Genomic DNA, 21,065 nt, shown 5'->3' with positions numbered 1-21,065 from the left:
AAAACTATAAACATAGGTTGTTACGGTGTTTTTTTATGAGAAGGGAAAATGGATATGTCAAAGCGAGGCGTAGGGTTGCATTGATCTTTTGGTACTGGGTTTCTTCCTGAACCTTGATAAATAAATAATGTCCTGCCCGTGCTCCGCCCCTCTGTACACCCCTCCCCCTTACAAATACTTGCTAAGTATGGAAGTTAAACAGATATTTGCATAACACAATCATTTTATATGGCGGTGCATGCTTACCCATGTAAATGATAATAATTATCAACATTTATACAAACAACTGGCAAATACATGAGAACATTTAGGATGCAGAATTGCTCATTTCTATTACCTTATTCTAGTTCACTGCATAGGACTATGCTGCCAACCACACTGGACTGAAAGTGGTTAAGTGGAATACGAATGCCAAATGAAATTCAGTTAAATTAAACACATCAAATTATAGAGAGCATGATCATTGCAAAGCCATTTCCCTGCGTCACTCGATTGCCTGGACAAGTGCTCTGAAGCTTCGATAGAACCCCTTTTCCTCACTAGCATAGCTCAGACCAGATATCTGTTCGATCCTGCCAGGGCTGATACAGAGTGTAGGGGTATTGGGTTCAAATAACTTCAGGCCCCTAATCGGGGCCCAGTTTCCCAAAAGTAATTTAACCAGGTAAAGGGGGAAGTTATCAAGCTGTGTTATTTATTTATTTATTTGTTACATTTGTACCTCCACATTTTCCCACCTATTTGCAGGCTCAATGTGGCTTACATAGTACCGTAAAGGCGTTCGCCAGTCGGTTGATAACAAATACAGGTTATATTGTGGTCGAGTGAGGTAGGTGTGTGTCAGGCACCATGAGGGTCGAAGGGAATGAAGATTGTATATTGTCCAGTACGATCATTGGTTATGCTGTGTTGCTGGGTGTGGGGATTTACGGTGGATCGGTAGGGTAAACCTTTTTGAAGAGGTTGGTTTTTCGTGATTTCCTGAAGTTTAGATGGTCATGGATTGTTTTCTCAGCTTTGGGGAGTCCGTTCCAGAGTTGTGCGCTTATGTAGGAGAAGCTGGATGCGTAAGTTGTTTCGTATTTAAGTCCTTTGCAATTTGGGTAACGTAGGTTTAGGTATGATCGTGATGATCCGATTCTGTTTCTGGTTGGTAGATCTATGAGGTCTGTGGACCAAGTCACCTATCCCTTAAATCACATTAAAAGACTCTAATGCTGGCTGTGATGCCCTAACACAGTGGTAATTCGGTCACAGGGGCGTAGCCAGACAACAGATTTTGGGTGGGCCTAGGCAAGAAGTGGGTGGGCACCAAGTGTTCTCTCCCTCCCCCCCCCCCCCCCCCAAAAAAAAAAGATCTCAGCTGGCAGAAAAATGCTTCTTTCCACTTTGGCAATCTGCAGCAGGCATGCACAGGTGCTGGTATCATGGACAGTAGCATTTTCATTGCCATCAGGAGGAAGTCTTCAGCTGGCAGAGCTTGGGATCCCCACCAGCTATCGCTAAACGTGTGCTACTGTTAGGTGGGCCTGAGCCCTATGTGGGTGGGCCCCTGCCCACCCAGGCCCACCTGTGGCTATGCCACTGTTCAGTCATCCCCTGTTGTACACTGTATTAATGAGATGCAAAGCATGCAAATGCATGTAAAGCAGCTCATTACTATGTAAATACTATACCACAGCTCGCACTGTGCACTGGGCACCTGCAAACCATGGTATAGCCAGTAAAGTAACACCAGCTAAAAGCTGGAGTCATTTTACAGCCAAGCAGTATATGGCTGCCGAGCCACTGATGCTCCTATCCTGGGCTGAATGTAAAAGAAGGTGGCACACGTCCAGCTTTAGGGTGGCCAGAGCACACATATACCCACCTATTTAGCAGAAAGCCCTTCTAGGGCTCTCCCCCCCCAGATCAATGCCCTCTCCCATTTGGCCACATCTCCTGACCCCCAAATAACAAGCAGTATTATTCTTTTACCACAGGTTGGTGATAGCCGTGGTAAATCAAGGTGCAGTAAAAGCACCCCCTCCCCACCCCCATAGACGATTTGAATACTACCCACCCTTCCTGTAGATAAAAATATTCATTGATGGGTCTTTGAGTTTGCCTGGCTCTCAGGATCTATTCTTATGCTTAGACTGTAGCTGGTGTTTACTACACCCCCTCACCGCCCTCCCTCCCCCCCCCCCCCCCCCCCCGGCTGCTGCCCTAGACATCTGCCTAGATATGTCCGATGGTTAGGTGAGCTCTGAATCCTGCATTGGAGATTAAAAAAAGGGGCACTAATATTTTTACATAGGAGCCAACTTTTCAAAATTATTGGGGGTGCTAAGGCCAGTGGAAATAACCCCTCCCTGGACACATACAAGGAATTTTCTCGATATTGGGGGTGCTCAAGCACCCACAGCACCCACAGAGTCAGCTCCTATGCGTAATATAATATATAATGCAAGCAAGGCATTGAAAGCAGTCTCTGACTTGAAAGATCAGGGAAAGAAGCAGCAAAGTAAAGGCCAGTCCTCCCAGTCACATGAGCAATAGGAGAATGAGATAAACAGAGCAGGACTTTCTCCCTCCCTTTAGAAACAACAGAGGAAGGAAGGACAGAAACAGGAGCTTGTGACTGACTGAGTCATGAAAAGAAGATGAATTTTCTTCCTAATTTCTCCTTAGAAACCTGGACTCTGCTTATTGCCTTTCTGACCCTCCTCTTTGTGTAAGTATTGTGGGAACTTTTTTTAAGTTTGCAGAAAACTGGTTTTGCAAGGGAGTTGATAAGGTTCCACCCTGCAGGGAAAGTTGTTCAAGACACCAGGGCTGTGGCCGCCAGTTCCTAAGCCAGAGGGGACGAACCTCAATATGATCATAGCAGTTGCCATACTGGATCAGACCAAAGGTCCGTCAAGCCCAGTATTTCTAACAGTGGCCAGTCCAGGTCTCAAGGACTTGACAGGATCCTAAAAGATACTTTCCATGCAGCCTAATGCCAGGGGATAAACAGTGATTTCCCCCAGCTCCACCTTAATAAGGTTTATGGACTTTTCCTCTAGGAACCTGTCCAAACCTTAATTAAACCCAGCTTCACTTACACATTTCCTGGCAACACATTCCAGAGCTTAATTATGCATTGAGTGCAAAAATATTTTCTCTTATTTCTTTGACAAGTACAATATTACTTTGTAACTTGATTTTTGTTCTGCCGTCATTGTATTTTTTGAAAGCGTAAACACACGGGAAAAAATCCGCCTAAGGGCACACACTAAGGCCGCATTTTACCACAGCTTAGTAAAGGGACTCCTTTAATAGGCTGCAGCTTGGGGAAATAATGGTGTTTCAAAAAATACTTCTCTTTATATATATTATAATATTGAGGGGTTTTTTTTTACTAAGCTGCGGTAGCATTTTTAGCTTGCGGTAAAAGACGAGATGCCCATTATAGTCCTACGGGTGTCTTGGCGTTTACCTCCAGCTGATTTCTACCGTGAGCTAAAAACTCTACGGTGGCTGAGTAAATAGTGGAGTCCGTGTTTTAATGTTACTGCGGACACTGGCTTATTTTCGAAAGAGAAGGGCGCCCATCTTTCGACACAAATCGCAAGATGGGCGTCCTTCTCACAGGGTCACCCAAATTGGCATAATCGAAAGCCGATTTTGGGCGTCCTCAACTGCTTTACATCTCGGGGGGACGACCAAAGTTCACGGGGGCGTGTCGGAGGCGTAGCGAAGGCGGGACTTGGGTGTGCCTAACATATGGGCGTTACTTAGTCATTTTTTTCTTACGACCAAGCCACAAAACTGTGCCTTAAATGACGAGATAACCACCGGAGGAAATCAGGGATGACCTCCCCTTACTCCCCTAGTGGTCACTAACCCCCTCCCACCCTAAAAAAAATTTTTAAATATTTTTGCCAGCCTCTGTGCCAGCCTCAAATATCATACCCAGCTCCATGGTCCCTGGAGCAGTTTTAGTGGGTACTGCAGTGCACTTCAGGCAGGTGGACCTAGGCCCATCCCGCCTACCTGTTACACTTGTGGTGGTAAATGTAAGCCCTTCAAAACCCACCAGAAACCCACTGTACCCACATTTAGGTGCCCCCCTTCAATCTTAAGGGCTATGGTAGTGGTGTACAGTTGTGGGGAGTGGGTTTTGGGGGGTGAGGGTTGGGGGGCTCAGTACACAAGGTAAGGGAGCTATGCACCTGGGAGCAATTTATGAAGTTCACTGCAGTGCCCCCTAGGGTGCCCAGCTGGTGTCTTGGTGTGTCAGCGGCACCAGTGCACTATGAATGCTGGCTCCTCCCATGACCAAAGGGCTTGGATTTGGTCATTTCTGAGATGGGTGTCATCGGTTTCCATTATCGCCGAAAATCAGGGACGACCATCTCTAAGAGCGACCATCTCTAAGGTCGACCTAAATTTTGCGATTTGGGCATCCCCGACTTTATTATCGAAATGAAAGATGGACGCCCATCTTGTTTCGATAACACAGGTTTCCCCGCCCCTCCACCGGGACGTCCTGCGAGGGCGTCCTCAGGAAAACTTGGGTGCCCCTTTCGATTATGCCCCTCCACCTCTATGAATAGAGATAGGGCAGCTGCAGTGTTTGCTCGAAGGCACAGAAATTAAGATGAACAAATGAAATATGGTGATACCTTTCAATTGGACTAATTTATCTATGAATGAGAGAAAGACCTACCCATGGGAATATCCAGACAAAAAGAAATGGAGCGATGCACACATGCAAACGATCTATGCATTCACGTACGCATCTAGCTTTCTTTTACTATTTTTTCATTACCTCTGTTTTGTTTTTCCTAGATATGGCACCTGGCCCTATGGTTTCTTTAAGAAGTTGGGGGTTCCTGGGCCAAGACCCCTTCCATTCATTGGAACATTCCTTCAATATAGGAAGGTGAGTGTTCTCACACTAGGAAGATAAGCGCTTTCATATTAAATATAGGTAGGGGGGTGTTTTCATATTGAATGTAGGAAGTTGAAAGCTTTGATACAGGAAGTTAAGTGCTTTTATATTGAGTAGAGGAAGGTGAGTGCGTATATACATACTGAACATAGGAAGGTGTGCAGAAGCACTTGGGGTAAGGTAACAACCCTAATTAGAGCAATTAGTACAATGACTATGCCTAGGAGATGGAATGATCCCAATAACTGCCCGGTAGGTTTAGATAAACGTCTGAACCAAAGAAAGAAAGCGCTCAGGTGGAAAATACGTTGGCACATTCAGCAAGCAAGCATCCAAGATAATACTCTTTTGAGTAGCAACTGAATACAAAATAAATACGTATTTCTGTTACAAACAAAACCTCAATAAATCCTGGTTACTTCTTAAACAATAAACCCTCAAATGTGAATGTTTGCCAGACTACACGCTCGGTTAGCGTTTCATGTGCTTTTGCAAGACAAAGAAGTAGGTATCTGTCTCTCCCCGCACCATAGGAATGAGCTGGTCTCAGCTGCATGTGCAAGCTGAGCCCTCTGGGACTGCTATGCCACACTGGGTTAGATTGGATTTTCCTCTTCATCGCCAGCTTCGGGACAGCGAGCCACGTTTGCAGCGGTTGAATGGTCGCTGGGCAAGCTGGACATGTTCTCCACTCAACTAAGAATGCCGGTTCTTCTGGGTGTCTGGGGGAAACCAGCCAGGCCGTAAATCTTTTTGCAAATGCCTTCGGCCTCTCCAGAAATCACTTTCACAGGGTCGTCTCTGTGATGCTACAAGTAGCTACTACAGAGAGGTTAGGAAATTAGGGGTCCATTTTCAGTTGGCGGTGATCAGAGTTTTGCAGACCGCCTCAGGCGCTAAACCCGACATGGCCTGGCATTGAATTTCCAGGTTTGCAGAGCCTGCTAACATATAGCTGGTTAATTGGGATATTTTAGCCCTTAACCGGCTATGGGTTTTGAGCTGGTCAGACACCAATATTCAGCAGAACTCATCCAGGTGGTGATACTGAATATCTACCAGTCATTCCCTAACTGGCTAGGTTAAGGGTGGCCTAGGGCAGGGCCGCCGGCAGGGAGGGCAAAATTTCCCCCGGCCTGGCCTCTAAGGGGGGCCCAGCGCTGGGGTTTCTCTCTCTTGCACCTGACGGGCCCCGAGTGATCGCGTCCCGACAGGAGCAGGAGAGAGAACTCAAGCACCGGGCCCCCCTCCAGTGCCGCTCTTCACTCGCCTCTACCGCCGTGCCGAGCGGTTGCTTTTCCCCTCAGGCGCATGCTCAGTTTTGAAACTGAGCATGCGCGACAAGAGAAAAAAACAGGGGCGGGGCAGGGCAGGTATGGAGTGAAGAGCAGTGCTGGATTCTTCCGCTGAGGGGGGGGGGGGGGCTCGGGATCACCGCCAGCCTCAAAGTATCTCAGTTGCAGAGGTGATCCTGGGGAGAGGGGGGGCAGAGGCGACGATCTGGGGGGTGGGTGGCGGCAGCAGTGGCCCTGCCCCGGGCTCTGCGAACTCTGTCGGCGGCCCTGGCCTGGGGGAAGAGTTTGGGCAGAGCTGCAGATTAGCCAGTTATTCAGTTCGCTGACCGCAAAGTATGTAGATAGGGTTAAGAGAGGAAAAAAGTTGAATATCAAGCCCTGTGTCACTATTTTCCTCTGTGCTCACCATCGGGGTCTCTTGGAAGTACCCAACAGATCCTAAAGGGGAGACCTTATCCATGCCGTTGACACTCCAACATAAGAGATGGTGAGGCTCTGAGCTACCTATTAATTGCTAATGGATCTGTCCTCTGGGAAGTTATCCAAATATTTCTTAAAACTTGACTGTATCCTCTGTTAACAAATTCCACAGCTAAATGAGTATTGACTGAAAATATATTTTCTAAAATTTGTTTTAAATCTTTTAAACTAGTTAGTCATTTGACTGTTCACCAGATCACTTTTTCGACATTCTTTTTCAGGGCATATTGCAATTTGACATGGAGTGTCACAAGAAATATGGAAAAATTGGGGGTGAGTTCTATCCATTGACCTACCGACTGCTGCTGGGTGTGGGTATCTCTGTGCCCACCTCTGTTTCTGTTCTGTCTTTCCTCAACCTCCTCACCCAGTCAAGTTTTCAATAGGAAATTCCTTGTAAAGATTCAATTCAATTTGGACATCAAATCACAGCATTCGGGGGAAAATTTTGTAAATGGCGCTGAAAGAAATAATGTAACAGAGAAGGAACTGAGTACAAAAACAAACCAAGCAAAAAAAACAGCACAAAGGGCCTTTAAAAACAAAAGGGAACACAGTTTTTTCATGTAAAAAATTTTTTAATGGTAAACTTTGCTTCTTTCTTCAAGCAAAGTTTACCATTAAATATTTTTTTACATGAAAAAACTGTGTTCCCTTTTGTTTTTAAAGGCCCTTTGTGCTGAAAAAAAATAGCCATTAGTGTTATTTTAGGAGCTCAAAGTTAGGCGCTGTTTTATAGAAAGTGCTTAGCGTCAGCATACACGACTACTTTTAGGTGCAACCGTTTATACCAGCTGAACCCTGCTGTAAATCCTCGCACCTAAATTAGGCGTGGATCCCCTTCATTCTAGAACAACGCGCATAAATTGCTGGAACGCGCCTGATCCGCCCATGACCCTCCGCATGGCCGTATCCCCTTTTTTGATCCATGTGTGTAAATTTACGCATGCAGATCTTAATTAATGTCAATTAGCATCGATAATTGATAGCCAATTATCGGCACTATTTGGCTTGTTATTCAATTAAATTGCGGTAAAATTGGGTACATGCCCAAATTTGCTTGCACAATTTAAAGTACCATTTATAGAATCCGGGGGGATAATGTATCAATATTATCATTAGATTTGGGCAAATCATACAGTTTGACAGCAGAAACATGGGGGGGGGGGGGGGCAATTTTCAAAGCTACTTATGTTGTCAGCATCAGTTGCTGACCTGCATATGCAGTTTTGTTGGTTGCTATGGGTCACATTCTATATATAGCGCTTTACCTAGCGCCTAAAACTACGCAAATTCATTTACACCAATGAAAATATGGCGTAAATCCCAGTGCATAGATTTAGGTGCAGAGGGCCATATTCTATAACAACATGTGTAAATTTTGAAACGCCCATGAAACGTTCATTTTTCAGGGCACAGACCGTAGACGTCTGCCCAGTACTGTTCTTCTACTAGGTTCTGAAGCTAACGTCGAAACCCCTTAAAATTTACATTCCAGCCCATCCCTATCTATTCAGTTACGATCAGGGCATACACCATAGAAGTCTGCCCAGCACTGTTCTTGTACTAAAAGTTCTGAAGATTGTGGAATCCTAAAGAGTTACAAAATTCCGGAATCCCAATTAGTAGCAACATTCCATGTAGAACTCCAAAGAGTAACATAGTAAATGACAGCAGATAAAGACCTATACGGTCCATCCAGTCTGCCCAACAAGATAACTCATTATACATGGTATGTGATACTTTATACCTGAGTTTGATTTGTCCTTGCCTTTCTCAGGGCACAGACCGTAGAAGTCTGCCCAGTACTGTTCTTGTACTAAGTTTTGAAGCTAACGTCGAAACCCCTTAAAATTTACACTCCAGCCCATCCCTATCTATTCAGTCACGATCAGGGCGTAGATCGTAGAAGTCTGCCCAGCTCCCGTTTTGTTTCCAATTACCGGCATCGCCACCCAATCTCCGCTAAGATTCCAGGGAACCATTCCTTCTAAACAGGATTCCTTTGTGTTTATCCCACGCAAAGGCAAGGACCAATCAAACTCGGGTGTACATATAAAGTATCACATACTATGTAAAATGAGTTTATCTTGTTGGGCAGACTGGATGGACCGTACATGTCTTTATCTGTCGTCATTTACTATGTTACTATGTATTTCCCCACCCATAACCATACCCCTTTTTGCCTGCGCACATTAACACTTTATGCACAGTGCGTTACAGAATACGCTTAGGGAATTGTATGCGTAAATTCTAATTATTGCCAATTAGTGCTCATTATTGCTTGTTAAGTGCTGTTAACAACGCTGATTGGCTTCTTAAGCCATTTAAGTTACACGCGTTGTTATAGAATACAGGGGCGTAGCTATGTGGGGCCACGGGGGCCTGGTCCCCCCTGCCAATGACCCTCTCGACCCCCGCTCCCGCCACCAACCCACCATCGCCTACCTTTGCTGGCGGGGGACCCCCACCCCCGCCAGCTGAGGTCCTCTACTTCCTTCGTTTTATTTCTGAGTCTGACGTCCTGCACGTACAACGTGCAGAATGTCAGAAACAGAAGGAAGCCTTTTGCGGGAAGAAGAGGACCTCGGCTGGCGGGGGTTGGGGTCCCCCGCCAGCAAAGGTAGGCGATGGCGGGTTGGCGGCGGGAGGGGGGTCAAGAGGGTCATCGGCAGGGGGGGCAAAGTTGGTGGTGGCGGCGGCGGTGGCGGGGTCGGCAATGGCGGGGGGGGGTGTTGGCGGCGCCGGGGGGGGCTAAAATGTGCCGCCTCACCTCGGGTTCTGGACCCCTCTCCCACTGAAGTCTGGCTACACCCCTGGCATGCATAGACGCTTACACTGCTTAATGAAAGGGTCCCTAAGTATAGTGGTTAAATTGGACCATATAAAAGTCAGTTCTGTCTTTATGCAGAGTTGCATATGTAGTTAAGTGCTGAATCTGCACTTCCCCAGCTGTAAAGGACTAAAATACAAGCTGATACACGCCACCACCTTCTCCTACATGAGCACGCAGTTGTGGAATGCATTACCTACAGCCCTGAAAGCTAGTGACGAAATAACTAACTTCCGCAAATCTTTGAAGACACATCTCTTCAACAAGGCCTACAAAGAGAACCCATAACCTTACAAAACTACCTCACTAATCCACCCAGTTATTAAAGTCCACCTTCTATCCCGCCTAACACTTTCCTTCTCTCTTCCCTTACTTAACCTTTGTACAATACTAATTGTATCTGATAACATGGAATGATTATGTCATAACCAAACTCTGTAAGCCACATTGAGCCTGCAAATAGGAGGGAAAATGTGGGATACAAATGCAATAAATAAATAAATATCACACAACTGAATAAACCTGGATATTCAATGCCAGTTCCCGCACTCCTGTGGTGGTTAAAAAAATATCGCTCAGTGTCACTGGCTGACTATTGACCTCTTTGCGTTGCATTTCAGAAACAGACCCACACAGTGACCCCCAACTACTCTGTGCCACAGGAGATCGATCGTTATGCTTTTAACCGTGAACTCTGCTGATGTCTTTTACAGTTTCACAATGTAATTAAGCTTCGGGTAAATCTCTTCATGAGGGCAGTTAATAAATCTCAATAAGTAAATGTATGAACAATGAAGAGTCCTCGGCTTCCCCTTTGTGTACTGCGTCGCTGTTGTGTACCCGACGAGGTGCATTTTAACAAAACTTTCATTTTGTGTCCCTCCAGGTTTTTTGACGGCAGATACCCCATTCTTGCAGTCGCAGACACTGCCATCATTAAGACCATCCTGGTGAAGAATGCTACACCCTCTTCACCAACCGGCGGGTACGTCTCTGCTCTGACGCTGTACCGTGCCAAATGCTGCCGGTCGGAGACTGCACCATATACTTTCCCATCTGCAAAACTGTACTTTGCTTTTTGAAATTAACTGCCTGTGCCAGATGAAAAACCTTTCACACGTCGGTAGTCTGCATCAGAAGCAGTATTTTTGCTGCAGGGTAATTAATCTGTGAAATTTGCTGCAGTTTTCTCGGAATTGGTTTTAAAATTTTTATTAGTCCTCATTCAGCATTTCCCCTGTAATACTGTGTTATTAATGGTACAGATGATAATACTAATGAAGACACAGGACCAGAAAGAGGCACACTGGAAAATTAAGTTGAATTATTCAGAAACCTTTATGAACAAGGGAAGAATTTTTAAGTGGAAACTTTTGCTTTTGGCCTAAAGCCTGAGAAACTGAACATGGGAGGGGAGGCGTTTTTAGCAGATTTTGTGCTGATAAACCCTCACCTAGATAAAAACACAGTATGAAAATCCCCCCCCCCCCCCTCTTAGCGATGCTGAATACAAGAGGCTTTGAGTGGGCATTTGGTAAATACACGAAGGCAGTTTTATTTTGAAATCTCTGCGGCTGAAAAGGCGGCTGAGGGGAGATATGATAGAGGTCTCTAAGATAACGAGTGGAATGGAACGGGTCAATGTGGAGCATCTGTTTACGCTTTCCAAAAATACTAGGACAAGGGGGAGGCATGCGATGAAGCTGCAGTGTGGTAAATTTAAAACGAATCGGAGGAAATGTTTCTTCACTCAACGCGTAGTTAAACTCTGGAATTCGCTGCCGGAAAAGATGGTTAAGGCGGTTAACTTAGCGGACTTCAAAAAAGGGTTGGGCGGCTTCCTGGAGGAAAAAGCCATAGAATGTTATTGAATGGACGAGGGAATAATACAGTATTTCTAGGATGGGCGGGACAAATTGCTTGTTCTTTTGGCCGCTGTCGGTGACAGGGTGCTGGGCTCAATGGACCCTTGGTTTGTCCCAGCATGGTGATGCTCATGTACTTATGTACTTATGATTCACCCCTCCTGTTTTCCTCCAGCAAAGTACACCAATGTCTGCACTTCCATGAGTTCAGAGAGCGAGTTTCTCTTTGAAAATTTGACTGCAGATTCTTGTGGGAAGTAGTATGTGACAATGTCTGACCCACATCAATGTGTGAGCTTTTGAGTAGAAGTTTTTAAAACAAATGTATTTCATTTTTCATTCTCTTTTTTATTTCTGACAGTCTATAGGGGTCGTACAGGCAGGAGCCGATGCCCCATTCGCTCCTGTCCGTTGTGGATCCAACCTCAAAATGGCCACCAAAATCCAGCCCTGTTGCCACCCACTTTTTGTGCTCCTAAATTGTAGAATTTAGTTAAATCTGAGTATAAATGTAGCCCTAGTAAATGTTCAAAGAGGTCCATTTAGGAGTATAGTTGTCGACGTTAAGACTAAAAAACCTTTCATTATTGGGCCCTAGTAATTTAAGCATGAACAACAAATTTCTGCGTGGAGATTTCTGTCTGTAAAATTCGAAAGGTTAAATTTATGTTAGAAGAGTATAATAAAGATAAAGACCTCCTTTTATAAAGCTGCGCTTCCAATTAGTGCGCTGAATGCGAGGAAGGCCATGGAAATAGAATGAGCGTCTTCCCATTCAGCACACTTGTAATCGATAGCGCAGCTTTGAAAAAGGAGCCTAAAGTCTTTTGAGTCCCTTTGCGTTTCACCCTTGAAACTCACAAACAAACTCAGTGTTAACCTATATTATTACCCGTCACTGTCACTTTGTCATGGGCCTCTGGGGGGAGCTCAAGAGCAGAACCACTGAAAGCCTCTTTTGTTCTTCCCCTTCCCTCTCTCCTCTGCTCCCCAGAATTTTGGTCTGAATGGTCCCCTGGACTCTGCTGTCACAATTGCTGAGGACGAGCAGTGGAAGCGGATCCGTACGGTGCTTTCACCAACGTTCACCAGTGGACGACTCAAAGAGGTAAAAAGAAAAAGAAGCTGAATTCCCTGGATTGGTTTTGCATGAGTTATGGAACTAGAGAGAGAATTACAGAGAATTCTTTATTATTTGTTTGTGAGCTTGGTTGTTATTTGTCATATCCATTATTGGCATTCCTTTCCTCTAATTGTTGCGTTTGTCTGGTCTTTGCCACGTCTGAGTTAGTGGAACTGACATTTCAGCCTTTATGTTGTGACTTTCTTCATTCTCTGAAGAAGCACGATGGCTGAAACGTGGGTGCCACTTACTCAGACGTAGCAAGACTCAAATACAACTATCATGACGCCAGTCGTGGAAGTCTAAGAGAACATTTATTTCCTATCTTGTTTTGTATACTTGTAAACTATCTTGACCTGATTGCCAGAAAAGGCAATACAGTACAGTCTCGATTATCCGATGTACAAAGGACCAACCAGTAGTCAGATAAGTGAAAAGTCGGATAATATGGAAAACAATGATAACCCCTTAAAAAATGCACGGAAAACATACATTATGCATAAAGAACAGTCATAGGGCATCTGTATTTAAAATAGTATTAGCGGCAATGCAATGACATCACCGGGGGGGGGGGGGGGGGGGGGTCTGTCGGATATGCTGGATGGTTGGATTAGCAAAGATTGGATAATCGAGACTATACTGTATATCAAATCTTCATAATAAACAGTCCTCAACCCAGTCCTTGGGACTTACCCATCCACACTGGTTTTCAGGATATCCATCATGAATATACATGAGATATATCTACCTACAATGGAGGCAGTTCATGCTTGTGGCGTAACCACAGGGGGCCTGGGCCCCCTCTGCTGTCCTGGCTAGCGGGGAATGCTGACTCTCCTGTGCATGCTCAGTTAGACCTGTCTTATTGTGGTGGGCAGTGCCTGAGAGGGGGAAGGGGGGAGAGAATACTGGGACCCTCCCCAGTCCACTTTTGGGAACCCCCGAAAGTGAACGTCTTTCTATGCCTCTCGTGCAAATCTGCCTCTTGCACATTTACAGTGAATATTCTGAAAACAGAGCAAGACGACAACCATCTTGTTGACATATGTCAGACAAGCAGTAAAGCAGACATCCCAGACTTGAAGGGGTAAAGACTTTTCTGCTTATATATTTGTGTGTCTGTGTGTCTGAGGACGTGTGCTGATGAGACAGTGAGTTCCCAGAGGCGTAGTAGGAGTGAGGTTTGTGAAGGATCTGTGTATTAAGTAAAATATGTGATTACATGCAAATGTACCTGTGCCTACTTTTATAGAAGATTTCACACATGGGTGTCCTGGTATAAGATCAGGCCCATAATGACGGTTGAAACGCTCCCTTGTTTCATGCATTTGTTAGGAACAGGGGACTTTACTTGTTTAGGGGCTGTTTTACTAACGTGTGAGTACCACAATTCAAAAGGGTTTCCCGTAGGACATGCTGAGGTGTCCTGTGATAAATTCCAAATGTGATTGTGCAACTGGTCTGCTAAAAAATTGTTTTCTTGTTTTCTGTGTGGGGGGGGAGGGGGCAGGTGGAGCTTGGGCGTTTCTAATCAGTCAGCCAAGGGTGGGCCTGGGTGGGCCAGGCCCACCCACTTTGGGCTCAGGCCCACCCAGTAGCAGCACACCTATGGTGATTCCCTAGCCCCACCAGCTGAAAACTCCCAACTACTGTCCCTCCTGCAGACCTTGTAAACAGTAGATGGCATGCAGGTGAGACAAGGAGAGACCAAACCACCTGTGAGACAGGGAGGGGTTCTTCTGCCCACCCATCTTGAGTCCAGGCCCACCCAAAGTTGGGTGTCTGGCTACACCCCTGGCCAGCACATCTACATTAGTGTGCAATAACCCCCCCCCCCCCCCCCCCCAATATTCAAAACCATTTAACCAACCAGGAAATGCAACCTGGCCACAGGACCGCCGAGAGAGAGGTCAAGGGGGGCAAAATGCTTCTCCTGATGCCAGCTTCCGGGTCTGTCCTCTCCTGCTTCTGCATGCCGCCCAGGACCCGGATGATTGCATTAACCAAAACTAGGCGCTGGCAATTACACCTAGTTTCAGCAGGTGTATGTCCTGGCACCCAAATTTGGGTGCTGAAATCAGCACTTAGTTCTATTCTTTAACAACTGGATCAGGGGCGTAGCCAAACAACAGATTTTGGGTGGGCCTAGGCAAGAAGTGGATGGGCACCAAGTGTTCTCCCCCCCCCCCCCCCCGGCACCACCACCTCCAGCAAAAACAATACCTCAGCTGGTGGTGCCGGTATTGTGGAGAGTAGCGTTTTCGTTACCATCAGGGAGAAGTCTTCAGTTGGCGGAGCTTGGGATTCCCACCAGCTACTGCTAAACTTGTGCTATTGTTGGGTGGATTATCCATTGAGCTCTGTTTACTGAATGCAGCCCACAGCGTGTAAATGTAAGGGGTGGAGCATGGGAAGAAAATGGACGATGCTGCCATTTACATGCATGGCCGCTGAGTTGGGGGGGGGGCAAGATTCCTCAGACCCGACCTACAGTGGAGGCCTGGCACCAGGGTCTGTCTCCTGCTCCTGTGTGGCGGGACCCAGGTGATTGCGTTAATGTGATAACCCAGGGTGGGGGGAGGCAGTGGCAGCTGTGGCGACCCTACCCTGGGCCTGGCACCGCCTCTCAGCGGCCCTGCTTACATGCAAAACTTACAGAATACTGAGTTATACCCACTTTTATCGCACTAGGTTGATGGTTGTTCTAATTTTTTTTGGTTATATTTGTACCCCGCGCTTTCCCACTCATGGCAGGCTCAATGCGGCTTCCATGGGGCAATGGAGGGTTAAGTGACTTGCCCAGAGTCAGAAGGAGCTGCCTGTGCCTGAAGTGGGAATCGAACTCAGTTCCTCAGGACCAAAGTCCACCACCCTAACCACTAGGCCACTCCTCCACTGTTGCTACTATTTGAGCTATTCCACTAGCAACATTCCATGTAGAAGTCGGCCCTTGCAGATCACCAATGTGGCCGCGCAGGCTTCTGCTTCTGAGTCTGACGTCCTGCAGGACGTCAGACTCACAGAAACAGAAGCCTGCGCAGCCTTCTACATGGAATGTTGCTAGTGGAATAGCAACATTCCATGTAGAATCTCCAATAGTAGCAACATTCCATGTAGAATCTCCAATAGTATCTATTTTATTTTTGTTACATTTGTACCCTGCGCTTTCCCACTCATGGCAGGCTCAATGTGGCTTACATGGGGCAATGGAGGGTTAAGTGACGTGCCCAGAGTCACAAGGAGCTGCCTGTGCCTGAAGTGGGAATCCAACTCAGTTCCTCAGTTCCCCAGGACCAAAGTCCACCACCCTAACCACTAGGCCACTCCTCCACTCCGCTCCATTTCAGGCGTGCACGTGTAATGTCTACTGATACTGGCTTATGCTAATGTTCTGTAAAGGAATCTGGGCCTCCAGGTGCCGTCATACAATAGGTTCTCCCCAGACACCCTTGGGGCACCTAAATAAAGGTGCCCAGTTGTAGAATTGCCCATTATTGTCACATCTTTGTCCAACTTCTCTGATCTTCTTTTCACGTCAGATGTTTCCTATTATAAAACATTACGGAGAAATCCTGGTGAAAAACGTCCAGAAGAAAATGGAACATGACGAACCTTTGCTGATGAAAGAGTGAGTAGGACTGTGAACGTGATAAGAGGGAGCAGATGAGGAAGAGAGTAGTAGAAATTTGCACGCTGCTTCTTTCTGTTTCAAATGAACAAGGAGATCTGATAGCCCACAAAAAGCAGAACACTCGTCTTGCAACACAGGAGAACTTTATTCCAATCAACTGGTAGAAATTGCAATGCCAGACGTGGCCATGTTTTTCGCCTTCCTAAAGGCTGCTTCAGGATCTAATACCATACAATAAAACATACATAAAAACATTCAAAAAAAATAAATCATAACAACCAGAAAAGATTATTAATCAGCTAGTACAAAATAATTTTTACAGTACACTTGTAAAGACATATAAAACTTTAAAAACCATGATAGTACATATATATTACTCCCTGCCGATTCATAGGACTACATAAATTTAATCAAACTAATCAATGCAACATTCAATAATACATTCTAAAGCAATCAACCCATATGAAGAGAGACATTCATAACTCTTAAAGCTAAGATAAAGTACTTCCTCATATCTACTAATACATATAAAAGTCTTTGAAAGGGACACGTATCTATTAGGGTCCCAAAAGGAGACTGACTGCTATTAGTGGATAGTAATTCAAAACAACATAATGACAGCGCCTGCAAGCAGCAAAAGTAATGTAAAATAAAAATAATTAAAGTGCATTAAGTCACTCTAAAAAGAAACTTAAAAATCATAAGAAAGACAAACACTTACAAACAACAAAACTCAAAAAAACCTACCTATTAGGGTCCCAAAGGGCACTTACGTTTTTGAGTTTCGTTGTTTGTAAGTATTTGTCTGTTTTATGTTGTTTTTTTTAGAGCGAGTTAATGCATCTTATTTATTTTTATTTTATATTTTGTATTAGAAGACATGTGTTCTGATTTTTGTGGACTGCTTAGCATCATTTGCAGAGTTACGGTTTCCTCTTCTTGGATTCCCCCAAGGAGATCTGGTTACATCGTGGCACAGTAAGTGATAAAAGTAGTTAATGCAGCTGGCTTTAAAAAAGGTTTGGACAAATTCCTGGAGGAAAAGCCCAAAAACTGATATTAAGGTAAATCTGAGAAAAGCCACTGCTTATCCTTGAGGTCAGTGGCATGGAATCTGGCTACTTTTTGGAACTCTGCCGGATACTTGTGATCTGGATTGGCCCCTGTTGGAAACAGGATACTGGACTAGATGGACCCTTGGTCTGACCCAGTATGGCAACTCTTATATTCAAGTGGCTGCAGTACAGTTTTGCTCAATTGTGATCTTTCGTTGCAGTGCGGTGGTTCTATTCTCCTGGGACTTCAAACACTGAGACTTGAAGATGTGACAATAACTTGTGTGGCATCCCCTGTTTCTGAAAATTTGAGGAAAGAGCGTTCATCTATCTAGCAGTAACAAGTGTCCCTCAAAACCAGAGGCCCACTATTTTGTAAAGGATAAATTATGAATAGATAGATACTATGGGCCTGATATTCAGACCATGGGAGTTAGACAGGCTGACTTCTGCGACAGTGCTGAGTCTGGATATTCAATGCTGGGCTATTTCTGGTGACCGGCATTGAATATCCGGGTGTTTTTTGGTCAGTTTCAATGTAACCGGCCAAGTTGATATTCAGCGTTGGCTGGTTAAGTTGAAACCAGCCAAAGATAGGCCTGATATTTCAGCAGCCAAATTTGACTGCCAGACTTAGGGGACCTTTCACTGAGGTGCTTAGGCACCTACACACATCTAACGCATGTCAATTTGGAATTACTGCCCGGCTACTGCATGCCCCGATATGCATGTTGGAAAAAACAATGTTTTCTACTGCGCGGCGCTATCTGGGTGGTAATCGGCAATATACACCTGCTGATCATTACCGCCTGGTTAATCACTAAGTCAATGGGTGGCGGTAAGGTCTCAGGCCCCAAATAGACATGCGCCAATTTTGATTTTGCCACACATCCATTTTCAGCCCCCCCCCCCCCCCAAAGGCCTTTTTTACAGGTGCGCTTGAAAATGGACCTGCGCACATCCAAAACACACGCCTACACCAACGCAGGCCAGTTTTTCAGTTCACCTGAGTAAAAGGACCCCTTAGCTGGCGATGTACTGAATGTTAGTGGATGGCTGATTATATCGCACGATATAGCTGGCTATCTGCTAAGCGCTAACCGGCAATATTCAGCGGGAGATTACTACTACTACTACTTATCATTTCTATAGCGCTACAAGGCATACGCAGTGCTGTACACCATACACAAAGACAGTCCCTGCTCAAAGAGCTCACAATCTAAGTATGGAATGTTGCTAGTGGAATAGCAACATTCCATGTAGAACCTCAAATAGTAGTAACAGAATCTCAATAGTAGCAACATTCCATCTAGAATCTCAAGTAATAGCAACATTCCAGAATCTCAAATAGTAACAACATTCCATGTTCCACTGCACTAACCACTAGGCTACTCCTCCACTAGCAACATTCCATGTAGAAGCCTGCCCTTGCAGATCAGCAACGCAGCCGCGCAGGCTTCTGCTTCTGTGAGTCTGGATGTCAGACTCACAGAAACAGAAGCCTGTGCAGCCGCGTTGCTGATCTGCAAGGGCAGGCTTCTATATTACTACTACTACTACTACTACTTATCACTTCTATAGCGCTACAAGGCATACGCTGCGCTGTACACCATACATGAGAAAGACAGTCCCTGCTCAAAGAGCTTACAATCTAGATAAGACAGGCAGACAGACAGAACAATTAAGGGTAGGGGAATAAAGAGGACAGGGCAAGTGAGCAGAGGTTAGGAGTCAAAAGCAGTGGTACCCTGCTAAATATTGCCAGACAGCCGGTTAAGTGCCATTTAACTGGCCAGGAGCCAATCCCGGGCAGTTAAACGGTTTTAAATATCGGGCGATATCGATCTAAGTCCCACAATAGCACAGCGAAATTTGCATTCTATTCCTTCCAGTCTATTCCTGTAATTATATTTTTAAGCATTGAAGGCACTTCCTAGAAATGGAAATATCATATTTCTCCTCCTTTTCCTTCTTCAGCATCTTCGGGGCCTACAGCACAGATGTGGTCACCAGCACCTCATTCAGCGTCAACGTGGACTCCATGAACAACCCCAATGACCCGTTTGTCACCAACAGCAAGAAGTTGCTCAAATTCCGCTTCTTCAGTCCATTAATCATTATTTCAGGTATTCCTACGATTATTTCCATTTAAAATAACAGGAAAATAACTTCTTTGCTAGAAACATGACACCTGGACGCATTAAAATACCTAAATGCACCTATTTTCATATGCACAAAAGAATCAAAATGAACCTGCAAGTGCATTTAAGCAGGTCCTAACTGCTGAGTCTCTCACTTTCTGGCTCGATCTTAGTTCCAATCATGGTCCACTGAGTTTTTCTTTCCTCTTCCTTCCCAGTGCTCTTTCCATTTCTCATTCCTGTCCTGAAGAAACTAAATGTGAACTTTTTACCAAAGGACGTGATGCGTTTCTTCCTGAATGCTGTCACTAGCATCAGAGCCAAGCGAATGCAGGAAGGTCGCACGGTGAGTCTGAGATACCTTCTGGGTGCAACAGAAATGAGAACCACACAGTGAACACACAGGACACAACCTGCCTCTCCTTACCTGAGAGCTATTGGCAGCTCCACTACCAGGTCTGTTCAGTCTCAATCGGGGCGTAGCCAGACCTCACGGTGGAAAGAGGTCAGAACCTGAGATGGGGGGGCACATTTTTGTCTGCTGCCCCACAGCCGCCCGCCGCCACACTGCCCCCGCCACCCCAGGGCCGCTGAGAGACTAGGCCGGACCCGGGGCAAGGCCGCCCTACATCCGCCCCCCCCCCCCACTGCCCCGTCTCTGTCCCCCCCCCTCCCGCCGCTGCTGCCCCCCCGTCGCTCCCCCTGCCGCCCCCCACCGCTCTTCCCGCCGCTGCAGTCTGCGGTCTCACCTGCCTGCCTCCACAGCTCCGGGCCCCCTTCATTCAAAGCAGCAGTCGCAGATCGTGTCTCTTCTGGCCTTCCCTCCCTGTGTCTCGCCCTCGTCTGATGAAATTTCCGGTTTCCACGAGGGCGAAAATTAAATTCATTGATCAATTAAAGGAGTATGAGAACCAAAACAGGTTAAGAGCATTCCTTCTGTTTTCAGGATCGAGTGGATTTCCTACAGCTGATGATTGACTCTCAGAGCCCTGAACCTGGTGACAACCTTCATGGATATAAAAGTAATGCAATTTCATTTATTTTCCTAAATACCTTTATACAGGGAGGGTCTTCCTGCTTTCCAGAGGTGCTCAGGGGTAGCTTGTTAACAAAAATAAAAATAAGTGAATGATATTGCATTGTACATTAAAAAACAAAAAAGCGAGGAGAAATGTGGAGGGAAATCCAAGGAACTTTATTGGTGATCAACTCACGACCCGACACGGCCGTGTTTCGGCATCAAAGCCTGCATCAGGGGTCAAACAAATCCTCTACGGTTGTCTCTCGATTGAAAACCAGAAGAAAATGTGATCGTCAGACTTCCTTAAAATGCAGGAATTGTGAAATCAGCTATTAAGCGCCTCGACGGCAATACACAGAAGATTTGTTTGACCCCTGATGCAGGCTTTGATGCCGAAACATGACCATGTTGGGTCATTAGTTGATTACCAATAAAGTTCCTTGGATTTCCTCCACATTTGTCCTCACTGTTTTTGTTTTTATTGTTATCGTTCTGCGTGAGGATTCTCCTCCCCGCTTTTTGTTTTTTTATTGCATTGCACATTGCCAGTAAGAGCAGGTTATAGTCCGAAAACCCATTCAGACACTTGATTACAAAGTTCTATTACTTGCGCTGATCCTGAAAGAAGAGTTAAGTCTTGGTAGATTGTGATACCTGGCGCCTTTTTATAACACAAAGAAAAAGAACTTATAAGACACCT

General features: G+C 45.6%; 1 pseudogene; it reads left to right on the top strand.

Annotated features, from left to right (window-relative positions):
* The first annotated feature begins 2,588 nt into the window (after positions 1-2,588).
* The window catches only part of LOC115476723, a 31,888-nt pseudogene continuing 13,411 nt past the window's right edge, over positions 2,589-21,065 (top strand).

This window comes from Microcaecilia unicolor, chromosome 8 (assembly GCF_901765095.1).
Source record: "Microcaecilia unicolor chromosome 8, aMicUni1.1, whole genome shotgun sequence".
Taxonomy (NCBI): domain Eukaryota; kingdom Metazoa; phylum Chordata; class Amphibia; order Gymnophiona; family Siphonopidae; genus Microcaecilia; species Microcaecilia unicolor.
Note: the sequence above shows the minus strand (reverse complement) of the source record. Positions and strands in the feature narration are given on the sequence as shown.